Raw genomic sequence first — 12,582 nt, 5'->3', positions numbered from 1 at the left:
ATGGAATGATTTTGACTATCAATTTGTCGGTAAGAAATCCTCTCCCACTTTCAAATTACCTGAGCAGGAGCATTACGTAAGGGTGGAAGCTCCCAAAGGGGAATTAGGGATATTTCTGATTGGAGATGATAGTGTTTCTCCCCGGAGACGGAAGATTCGTCCGCCTGGCTTCATAAATCTGCAAATTCTCTCTCAATTGGTAGAAGGAATGAAACTAGCCGATATTACGACAATATTAGGTAGTATAGATATCATCATGGGGGAGGTTGATCGCCGAAACGGCAATTGGTACAAAAAATTTCGAGGAACGCGTGATTGACTTATTTCACAAATTGGGAGTTTCGAGAGATTCTTCCGAATTGATTTGGATTCTGATTTCCATTCCCACCCTTATCGTAGGAATTACAGTAGGAGTATTAGTTATCGTACGGCTCGAGTGAAAGGTATCTGCGGGGGTACAACAGCGTATCGGACCTGAATATGCAGGTCCTTTGGGAATTATCCAATCCCTGGCCGATGGAGTCAAGCTCCTACTGAAGGAAGATATTGTTCCAGCCAGGGGCGATACTTGGCTATTCAATATTGGACCAGCTGTGGTAGTCATACCAGTCTTTATAAGCCACTTGGTGATACCCTTCGGGCAGCACATTATTCTAGCTGATCTGAGTATAGGTGCTTTCTCTTGGATCGCCATCTCAAGTATCGTTCCCCTAGGGCTACTTATGGCAGGATATGGTTCAAATAATAAATATTCCCCTCCAGGTGGTCTTAGAGCTGCTGCTCAATCAATTAGTTACGAAATACCCCCAGCCCCATGTGTACTATCCATATCCCCACGTGCGACTCGCTGAATAAGATTGATGGGAAGAGGGTTATTCCGATATAGAGATTCGGAATGAAGAATCTTTCACTGATTTGACAGAACAACTGGATAGTCATCTGGGTGAGATCGAACAGCGTCTTGCAGCGAGTGAATCGAGTCCCATCCCCCATGTACGGGAGTGAAAGCATGTCCGAGCAGTAAACACTGTTTGCCCCCAGGTACGGGATAGATTTACAGGGCCTGAAGCGGGGACAAGAAGGGACTGAACCTCTTTTCCGGGATTGAGCGGGAGTGGATGGTCAGGAACACTAATATACACAAGAGATTTGTGAGAAGGGTGGAGAAAAAAGTTGCATAATAAAATCTCTTTTCTCTTTAATTGGATAAAGACTTAGCCTCGGTAGGGATGACTAGGTAGTACATCTTGAAAATCCCAATCCCGAGTATATTCCTATCTACTTAGATTATGACTATCCGGAACGAAGTAATCCTTTCAACGGTTTGATTTTTCTGCCCCTGGCGGAAAAAATTATTGATATATGCGAGTATCTCCTTTACGTAGTAGTCTCAAGAGGATTGGGATCATAGGAATCCTCAGGCTAATCCTCTTCTCGGCTGAAATAAAGATAGGTAGGGATCCATCTATGTGGAGATATAAAAGAAGTATCGGTAAATCCCATTCCACCGAGAAACGGTGGAAGATTCCGAATTATATCAAAAAATAACTGAAAAGGTTGAGATGGATTCAGAAGCTATCACTCCCTGTAGCAAACAGAATCCCATTGGTTGAGATTGGGACGCTCCTCAGGGGGGTGTCGCGCAAAGGAAGTGATTAACTACCAATCCCCCTCTCGGGTGACTTATGGGGAGCCGTATGAAATCCCAATTTCATGTACGGTTTCGAATCAGAGGTGGTAATAGCAATTGTACCGTCGACTATAATTATCTGATAGCTTAAGTACGGTTGACATAGTTGAAACACAATCTAAGTATGGTTTTCTGGGATGGAATCTGCGGCGTCAACCTATAGGCTTTATAGCTTTCTTCATATCCCCATCGGCAGAATGTGAAAGGTTGCCATTTGATCTACCAGAGGCGGAGGAGGAACTGGTAGCGGGTTATCAAACCGAATATTCAGGTATAAAATCTGGTTCATTCTATGTTGGTTCTTACCCAAATTCATTGGTTTCCTCGTCGTTTGTAACAGTCCTTTATCCGGGTGGATGGGATTCACCAATTCCATTTCTTCAAGAATTAGGGCAAATTTTTCCCTTTCGGACTCTCAGCAGTGAATCCTTTGATGTATTCGATGCAGTAACAGGTGTCATTACCACATCAGCCAAGTCTTATCTATTCCTATTCATTTCTATCGCAACGAGATGGACATTACCTAGAGTCAGAATAGACCAATTACTAGATCTCGGCTGGAAATCTCTTCTGCCCGTTGCTCCGGGAAATCCGTTGCTGACAGCTTCGTTTCGACTACCATCTCTAAAATGAGATATTCCCCTCATAGTTTACATCAATGTCACCCCGATTTTAATCTATCCAATCTCTAGAAACTAAGGAACTCCCCCAGGATTATCTATCACATGTTTCCCACGGTAACTGGATTCCAGGATTATAGTCAACGAGCAATACGAGCTGCGAGGTATACTGGTCAAGGTTTTGCGGTTACTCTAGACCATCTGAATCGTTTACCTGTGACTATCCAATACCCCTACGAGAAACTTATATCATCCGAACGATTCCGTGGACGAATTCATTTTGAATTTGACAAATGCATTGCTTGTGAGGTACGTGTCCGAGTATGTCTGATTAACCTGCCTGTCGTCGACCGGAGATTGATAAGAAGCATCAGAAAAAAACGATTAAGAAGTTATAGCATTGATTTCGGAGTTCGTATCTTCTGTGGGAATTGTGTCGAATACCGCCTAACAAATTGCTTGTCAATGACTGAGGAGTATGAACCCTCGACTTATGATCGTCACGAATCAAATTATGATCAAATGGCTCCGGGACGTTTGCCCCTCTCTGTCTCCCAGGATTCCGCAATTCAAGTAGTTCCAACTCTGAGTTATTCATCTGGGGGAGTCACGAAAGGAGATCCCAATAATCGAACTGTCACTCGTGGTGTCAATTGAATCTCCGTCTGAAGTTTGGAAGATAGACCGACTCCCTGGTTAGAAAAAATAGTAAGTCGGAGATGATTCAATATCGAGATATCTCTGCTATGCAGAGATATCCCTCCTTCAATTATTTCTACCAATAGGGGGGGGTGTGTCTACATAAGTAGGTCACACACATACACGTCGTTATTGAATAGTAATATAGTGAGATGGGAGAATCAAAATAACTGGGCATAATGAATCTACCTGAATCAATTTATGAATCTGTCTTGATACTAATCGAATTAGGTATTCTACTGGGAAGTGTAGGAGTGGTATTATCTGCTAATATAGTTTATTCCGCCTCTTCATCGGGACTGGTGTTTATCTGTATATCTCTCCCATATCTCGTACCGAATGCCGATTCTGTAGCTGCCGCACAATCGCCTATCTATGTAGGAGCTATAAATGTTTCGATCGTGTCTGCCGTAACGGTTATTGACGAACCAGTAGATTCCAATTCAACCATTTCCTGGAATATGGGAGATACTATTGCCTTAGGAGCTTGTACGGGTCTATCTATCTTATCAACCACTACAATTCGAGATACGAAATGGTCTGATATAAATCCAATCGACCCATCGAGGGATGTTGTGGGGGGAGTCTCAAAAAACAACATCCAGCGAATTGGATACCAATTGTTAACACAATTTCTGGTTCCATTCGAACTCCTTTCTATCCTCCTCCTAGTGGCTTCAGTAGGGGCGATTACAATGGCTCGTGGTGAAGGAATAACCAGACCCGACGAAGAACCTGCTTCGTCGTCTGGAGATGACTCCCCATCTTTCTAATTAATTACAACTTCTCGTAAACTCATCTCGTAGGTTAACCAATTAAGTTTCCGGGGGGTTAATACATCATGCTCGAACATGGACTGATTCTAGGTGCTTATCCCTATCGCGTTGGCTTTTCCGGATCAATCACGAGTCGAAACATGATTAGGGCACTGATGTGTCTTGAGCTGATTCTGAATGCCATTAATATAAATCTCGTAGCATTCTCCAATTTCTTTGACAATGAACAAATGAAGGGGGAAATCTTTTCAATATCCGTAATAGCCGTTGCAGCTGCCGAAGCTGCTATTGGGTTATCCATTGCTTCGGTCATCCAGCGTAATAGAAGATCGACTCGTATCGATCAATTTGATTTGTTAAAATGGTAATTGATTCGTCGATGACGCTATTTATTTGGGCGAATCGCTATTCAATGCAGGTGTATCACATCCAGCTGGTAATGCTGTCGTTTTCCCCCTAACAATTGCATTTCATTCCGAAAAATTATGTCATACCTATCTGAATCCCTACCTATCCCGTTCCTTAAAATTGTCTTGTACCGTCCCTCCCCATATTGCAGAACCCATTCATTTCACGAGGATGATGGGAGAGTTCCACCCACGGAGTGTCTATGTAGGTAGATGCGGAAAAACCAAATCAATACAAATCTTAGATTTGATTGAATGGAAAATAAGGGGTAGGGGGCAGGGGGGAGGGTAGGTACACCTCAACAACCCCAACAGGAGAATATCTTTGACACGTCAATCCAATAGGAGTGAACAAATTCGACGGCACATTCAGTAAAGATCTATGACACATGTATTGGTTGCACCTAATGCGTAAGAGCCTGTCTGACAGATGCATTGGAAACGATCCCCCGGGATGGGTGTAAAGCCAATCAAATTGCTTCTGCTCCTAGAACAGAAGACTGTGTAGGTTGTAAGAGACGTGAATCCGCTTGTCCAACAGATTCCTCGAGTGTACGCGTCTATCCGGGAGCTGAGACGACTCGTAGTATGGGTCTAGCTTATTGATTCATCGGTCAAGAAAGAGATTCAAGAATCGAATCGTTTTCTTTCCAACTCATACTCAAAGATTCATACTCAATTCTATTGAGTATGAGTTGGGGTATTAAGATTCCCCCCCCCCTCCCCCCCGCTAAAATATTTTTCCATCCACGATGAGTAACGTACCCTGGTTAACCACAATTGTTCTTTTTCCGATTCTGGCGGGTTCGCTATTTCCAATGCTTCCCTCCAATGGGAATAAGATCGTTCGGTGGTATACCCCAGGCATTTGTATATCGGAATTTCTACTAATCATTTATATCTTTCATTGTCACTTCCATATCGATGATCAATGCATTCAATTGGTGGAGGATTCTAGTTGGATAAATTCAATCAATTCCCATCGGAGTTCAGGTATTGATGGACTCTCCATGGGTCTCATTCTACTGACAGGATTTGTCACTACTTCGGCAACCTCAGCAGCTTGGCTAGTTACGCGGAATACACGTCTATTCTATTTCTTGATGTTGGCCATGTATAGCGGCCAAATAGGACTGTTTGCTTCTCGAGACATTTCGCTTTCCTCTCCTATGTGGGAGTTGGAATTAATCCCAATCTACCTACTTTTATGTATGTGGGGTGGGAAGAGACGTCTATACTCAGCCACGAAGTCTATTCTATACACAGCTGGTGGTTCTATCTTTCTCCTAATAGGAGCCCTAACTATGGGTTTCTACGGGACCCAGGAACCCTCCTTCAATATCCGAGATTTGGCAAGCAGATCACATCCTATATCACTAGAAGTGCTTTCTTATCTAGGATTCTTCGTGGCGTATGCCGTGAAACTGCCAATATTCCCTTTTCATACTTGGTTGCCAGACACTCATGGGGAAGCACATTACAGCACATGTATGTTGCTGGCTGGGGTATTACTAAAAATGGGAGGGTATGGATTGATTCGAATTAATATGGAATTATTACCTCATGCTCATTCCATACCTGCTTCGTGGTTGGTGCTATTCGGATCAGTCCAAATTGTTTATGCATCCCTGATTCCGCCGGGTCAGCGTAACCTTAAGAGGAGAATAGCGTATTCATCAATTTCCCATATGGGTTTTGTAACAATTGGAATTGGATCCGTGACAGATACGGGTCTTAATGGAGCTGTGTTACAAATGATTTCCCATGGGTTAATAGGTGCCGCTCTATTTTACCTTGCAGGGACTTGTTACGATAGGACACGTACCCTTTATCTCGATCAATTAGGGGGGATGGCTACCCCAATGCCCAGGATATTTACTATGTTTAGTATCTTCTCAATGGCATCCCTTGCATTACCCGGGATGAGTGGGTTTGTATCGGAATTGATGGTATTTCCAGGAATAGTGACTAATCAGCATTATTCATCTATATCTAAGTTATCGGTTGTAGTAGTCGAAGCGATTGGTACAGTATTAACTCCCATTTATTTGTTATCTATGTTACGTCGAATATTCTACGGATACAGAATATCCAACTATTCGGATCCATATTCAGTTGATTCCGGACCGCGGGAAATATTCATATCGATTTGTCTCTCTTTACCAATCCTCGGTATCGGTCTGTATCCAGACATGGTTGCATCTCTACGGAATCACAAAATACTATCTATCCTGGTTCCGTACTCTTTTATGGGATAGTAGAGGGGCAATAAAACGCAGTATCGTTTGGATCGGTAGTCGAACATATCTATTCAATGAGGATTACTCTTGGAAGCGGTTCTGGTATTAATTCCTATAAGGGAAGGCAGTGGGAATCCATGCCGCTGGCGACGTAATTGCATGAATGTCTGGGTGAGGAATCCACAGCGCGATTCCTCATGCAGACTCTGATTCAAATCACGAATTGATTACATGTAACACTTCAAGCATCTGACGAGGTAACATTTTTTGTTATCTCTCCCCCCGATCGAATTAGCGGTCTTCTACCTAATTATTAAGTAAGCCACCCGTGATTATGTAAACCGATTCCTGGTGGATTAACCCCTGAGAAACAAATCCAAGCAATGAAGAATCCTGTAGATGCTACAATAGCAGGCCCTTCCCCCTGCCAACCACTAGTTATTCTGGTATGGAGATGAATAGCATATATCAGCCGAGTCACTAATGCCCAGGTTTCCTTAGGGTCCCGGCTCCAGTAGGATCCCCACGCTTCATTAGCCCACACTGCTCCAGAGAGAATACCAACAGTCAGTAGAGGAAACCCTAAGCTGATGATTCGATAACTCCATCGGTCCAATTGGTGGATCAATCGGCACCTACGTGAATTCAAGGATAGTCGATGAAAACTGTTTCTCGGATTACTTCCTGCCTGCTCGTAGCAGTGTATATCCACTCCCGGAGAGGGGGTCCAGGTAGGAAATTCTTGATTTGGACCGGGGATAGAAAATTGTTCTGCGTCATAGGTGGCAATCGGTGGAGATGTTGCTGATGGAGATCCACATAACGAAGTCACATGGCTTAGTGGCATCATACTTACATGCGTCATTAACCGATGAGGTTGCAGAGCAGGTACTAGCGGTGTGGATTGTTGCATTTCCTCAGGAAGACCCAGAGTTGCGAATCCATGGGTCGACATGGCACCTGGTGCCGTGACTGCACCTGACCATTCGTTCCGACTCCTAATTCTCATAATTACATGCATTGGGGAGAAGCTCCGTGAAAGAAACATAGATGATTCATGTAGATTGCTCGGTGGTAGATGTTTGGGTTGAATCCGACGAATCGTCGTAAATCCCGTTATACAGATGAAAGCAATTGTCATACCTCCAACGCTCAAACTAATGAGTCTCTTGAGCTTGCGAGCCAGCCCCATCCGGTGAAACAGAGTGACGGAAAGAAGCGTAAGAAAAGAAATGTGAGCGAATATGTGCTCTATATCGGTGTGAATCGTAATGAGGAGAATCCAGTGAATTAGTGAGATTTTGGAGAGTATGTACCACCCACCCATTATTCCCAGGAGATTTCGGGTTTACCCCTTAAACGTCGAAACGGGGAGAATTCCCTATTCCTACTGCTTTTCCCAGTGGTTGTATCAGACACAGCCCTCGCCTGCAGGTTGAAATTAAATGCCGCTACTCGGATTCGAACCGAGATGCTCTAGCACTGCTTCCTAAGAGCAGCGTGTCTACCAATTTCACCATAGCGGCTCGCTACTCGTTATACTTATCGTAATTAATGATATCACATCTTCGGGTGAATCGTCAATCTTCCTGGGGGAGAGTACACACGCACAACAAGGGACCTTCCCTGTCTATAGTTGATTAGGTATACGGCGCTATACTTGTATAGGAATAACGGGATATGGCGTAGCTCGGTAGCGTGCCATCTTGGGGTGATGGAGGTCGCAGGTTCAAATCCTGCTATTCCGAATAAACGAGGTCGGAACATATTTTAAACGGAATAGAAGACGTTCCCGTTCCGGGAACGCAGATTTATCTCCCGATTCTCTTTGGGTGTTATCGACCCATACCCATTCGTAGTAGGGATAGAGATAAATCGATGATCGTGATCGAGACCCTTGTATCATAGGAAGGAAGAGAGGGATTGGGCTCCTTCTTCATGCACGTAACCCCCCCCCCCTCGTGGTTATTACCAACATTCATTGATACAACTCTGTTAGTATTTGGATTTTATTTACCGCACGGTACCGTCACGCAATAATATCAACATGTACCCGTACTACTTACTAGGGATCCAAATTCATCAATAAGTTCCCTGACAATCACTTATCTCGTCTTCCCCGTTCCAACAAACAAATAGTTCACTATCTATTCCGACCGACCCCACGTCCTATTGATACGGCAATTCCTGTTACAACCGGGGAGTACTACTGACCAGTTTCAGAAATTTTTTCATTTGTCACATAGTAAAAACTTCTCGACCGTCCAGTCAAAATGGATTTAGCTGGAGAAAAAGCTTTCGATGCTACTTCATTAGTTTGGGTCTTCCAAATATGATTGCGAATCTTCCTCCGCGACCTAGAAGTACGTTTTTTTGGAACTGCCATAATGAAATCTATCTATTCGGTTTTATCATCGAAATGAATGCGACGAGTATGTTGATACGTACGAGTAGAATCAATATAATGAGGGAGGGGGTGATTGCGTAGAATCATTAGAAGGGGAACAACTGGGGGAACTGGGTTTCCATTCTATGCAAAAGAATCCCAGCAAGAATCATTGACTTCTTTATGATAACAATTTGCTAACCAACCAACTCCTTTCCATTTAAGCAAATGGGATCTACTACAGATCGAACCAAATCCTGTCTGTATCCCGATTTCCTTCGCGTCTTCTTCTTAGAATGGATCTTCCGTATCACTTTCTTCCTCTCGAAACAGGGATGCAAGACGCGCCCCCTAGCAGTTGCGTTACTCAGCCGGGGATGTCCGAGATCAATTTTGGATCCGTGACAAACCAATGAAACTCGATATATCGACATTACCGTATTGGACTCTGATGCGTTGTGCCCAAGCAGAGCGAAGTGACGAACATCATAGAATCTCCCCGGTTCTACTCGGAGTTGTTTTCCTCCAGTATCAATTGCTGCATGTCTATCCGTAATAGTCTTGTCGTGTGAAAAATAACCCAAAACAACTCAATCGGTTTGGGGTCAAAAAATGGAACCTAGATAAGTATCTCCGACACATTTGATTCCTGTCAAGTCTCGACGCCGGGCTCGCACCAGAACGAGAAACAAATGGATTATTCGGTTTGATACGCGTGATCTCACCTGTCCATATATATTCCATTCTTCGACGCTCCATATATCTGACAACTATTGACAGAAAGAGTTCCAACCCGGGTTAAATATGTTTATGGAATTATCTTATGAATGTGCTTGGATTGTCCCCTCACGCCCATTCGTAACCTCTGGTTTGATCGGATTGGCATCGTTTCTTTTTCCAAAAGCCACTAAGAGCCTTCGTCGTATACGTGCTATGCTCAGTGTTCTTTCATTAGCCGCAGCTATGTCCGTCTCTATCGCAACATTCTGGCAACAAGTTACTGGTCGCTCCACTTTTGAATACTCATGGTCATGGATTCCCAACGACGATATTTCTCCAAAGATAGGATTTTCAGTTGATTCACTTACTTCCATTACGTCGATATCAGTCACCACCATAGGTGTCTTGGTTATGATTTACAGTGATAGTCATATGCGTCACGACTAGGGATACGTAAGGTTTCCCGTCTATTTAAGTTTCTCCACTGCCTCCACGTCAGGATTAGTGTTCAGTCCCAATCCAATACAGATTCATGTTTTTCGGGAATTAGTAGGGATGTGCTCTTACTCGCCGATAGGTTTTTGGTTCGCACGACCAAGTGCTGCTAATGCCTGCCAAAAAGCTTTTGCAACTAATCGTACAGGAGATTTCGGATTATTATTGGGTATATTAGGTACGTATTGGATAACTGGTAGTTTCGAGATCCGCGAATCGTGTGATTGATTTAGTGAGTTGATTGATAACAACAGCGCCGGCTCCTCCCTTGCCAATACATGTGCTCCTCTACCATTTTTGGGTCCGGTATCTAAATCTGCACAATCCCCACTCCACGTATGGTTGCCCGATGCAACGGAAGGACCCACACCTATTTCGGCTCTTATACACGCCGCTACTATGGTAGCTGCGGGAATTTTTTTTGTAGCTCGAATGCTTGAATTGTTTGAAACCTTACCTCTAAGCATGAATGTTATCTCCTGGATAGGCGGAATAACGGCTCTACTGGGAGCGACGATAGCTCTTGCCCAGAAGGATATCAAGAAAGGTTTAGCTTATTCTACTATGTCTCAATTGGGCTACATGATGCTGGCTCTAGGTCTCGGTGCTTATAAACCTTCGTTGTTTCACCTCATTACACATGCCCATCCCAAAGCTTTGCTATTTCCCGGATCCGGTTCAGTAATTCATTCGATGGAAAGGGTTGTCGGATACTCTCCCAATAGAAGTCAAAATATGTCTCCCACGGGTGGTTCGCGAAAATATATGCCAATTACTGGAATCACTTTTCTTTCAGGTACTCTCTCTCTCTGTGGTATACCACCTCTAGCTCGTTTCCGGTCCAAAGATGAAATTATTGCAAAGAGTTGGCTACGTTCCTTTCCCCCCGGATGTATAGCCTCATTCACAGCAGTTCCAACTGCTTTCTACATGTTCCGCATCTATCTCCTCACGTTTGAGGGGAATCTACGCGCCGGTGGCGGTACCAATTCATCCCATTCCTCTATGAATAGTGTCATTCGGAGTAACACCAAAACGATAGCAACGAGTGGAGATGGGTATGATGTTCCTCCACCCCCGCGAGACGAAGGAGTCGATTCAGCAGGAGGTTATGACGGGGAAGATTCAGTCGATAGAAAAGTTTCTGCAGAGTCCAATATTCGTTCTGAGTCTCTATATCCTAAGGAATCAGACGTTTCGATGGTATTGCCTTCAGTAGTACTGTCGATACCAACTTCGTTGGTTGGATCAATAGGAGTCAATCTCGCTGGAGGAGAAACTGGTCCCGATTTGCTATCCGAGTGGTTAACTCCCCTTGCAGGCTTTTCAGAGGACAACAACAATCCCGAAAATTTGGTACAATTGCTAATAGATTCAGCAGGTTCGGTTGGTCTATCACTAGCCGGAATATCTATCTCCTACGTGATTTATGGACCGATATCCTCTCACACACAACCTTGCGGTGATATTGATCCTTTTGCCAAACAATCTATGGGTTCATTTAACCGTCTCATTGGGGACTGGTCACACAACCGGGGTTACATCGATCATTACTACGATATCCTTCTAGTGAGAGGTATTCGATTCCTGGGTGAGTTAACTCTTCTTTTCGACCAATGGGTAATTGACGGAATTATTAATGGCACCGGTATTTTGAGTTCCATAGGTGGAGAAAGCGCAAGATATGGGGAGGGCGGGAGAGTATCTTCTTATTCATTCGGATTGATGATTGGTATTATTCTACTGCTAACTGCCTTCGTTTCTCTTGTCTCCTAAGAGTTTTTTTCTTCTCCTTTCCAAGATATTCCTTATACCTCTATAAGTATCCTGTGACTATTCTACTATGTTTTCCGGAAAAGGAGAAATAGAAACTAGTGATTGGTGATCGATCGATATGCATCTTGGGGTTGGGGGGGGGGCGATCAATCACGACCAAGATCAACCATGACCGAGATCTTCCACACCAGCCCCCCCCCCGATTCGTAGGCTCTATCCGAGAAGGCAAAAGGGATTGCTATCATTACTGCTTCTTCCTATAATGAGAGTTAGGGTGTACGCGAGGTTCATGAAGTCTCGAAGAAAGCTTTGGGTCTTCGAGTGGTTAACGTCTTGCAGATCAAGGGGCGGCTCAAGGAACAAGAGTCTCTGGAAGTATATGGGATTGAATCATCTGCCACTTTCCTCGGTAGCTCAGCGGTAGAGCGGTCGGCTGTTAACCGATTGGTCGTAGGTTCAAATCCCACCCGGGGAGATTCATCCATTTCCAGTAGGATAGAAGATAGTCTAGATGATGTACCTCCCTTCAATAGGGATAATACTTCACTTACGTCAGGGGAGGGGGAGGTACCTCCTCATAATATATATCGTAGAAACCGATAGTATCTTTGAAGATTTACATTATCCACATTCGAGATTCTCAGTAATGAGGTAGTTCTCCCACACCCGTATGCCGAATCGGGACTATAACCATATAGTCGATCAACCGATAGAGGATTCAATATCATGCCTATTTTAAGCTCTAATAATGGATAGAAGACTCCATACCCTCC

The 12,582-nt window shown here is 43.9% G+C and overlaps 1 non-coding gene across 1 annotated transcript; it reads left to right on the top strand.

Annotated features, from left to right (window-relative positions):
* The first annotated feature begins 8,106 nt into the window (after window positions 1-8,106).
* Window positions 8,107-8,180, top strand: TRNAP-GGG (transfer RNA proline (anticodon GGG)). Its single transcript has one exon. It is a non-coding gene; the product is annotated as a tRNA-Pro (tRNA).
* The last annotated feature ends 4,402 nt before the right edge of the window (window positions 8,181-12,582 follow it).

The sequence above is a fragment of the Dipteris shenzhenensis genome, unplaced genomic scaffold, assembly GCF_047967505.1.
Source record: "Dipteris shenzhenensis isolate YYH24624 ecotype China unplaced genomic scaffold, Dip_SZ_1.0 scaf0334, whole genome shotgun sequence".
NCBI classification, from domain to species: domain Eukaryota; kingdom Viridiplantae; phylum Streptophyta; class Polypodiopsida; order Gleicheniales; family Dipteridaceae; genus Dipteris; species Dipteris shenzhenensis.
This window is presented reverse-complemented; position numbering and strand designations above follow the sequence as displayed.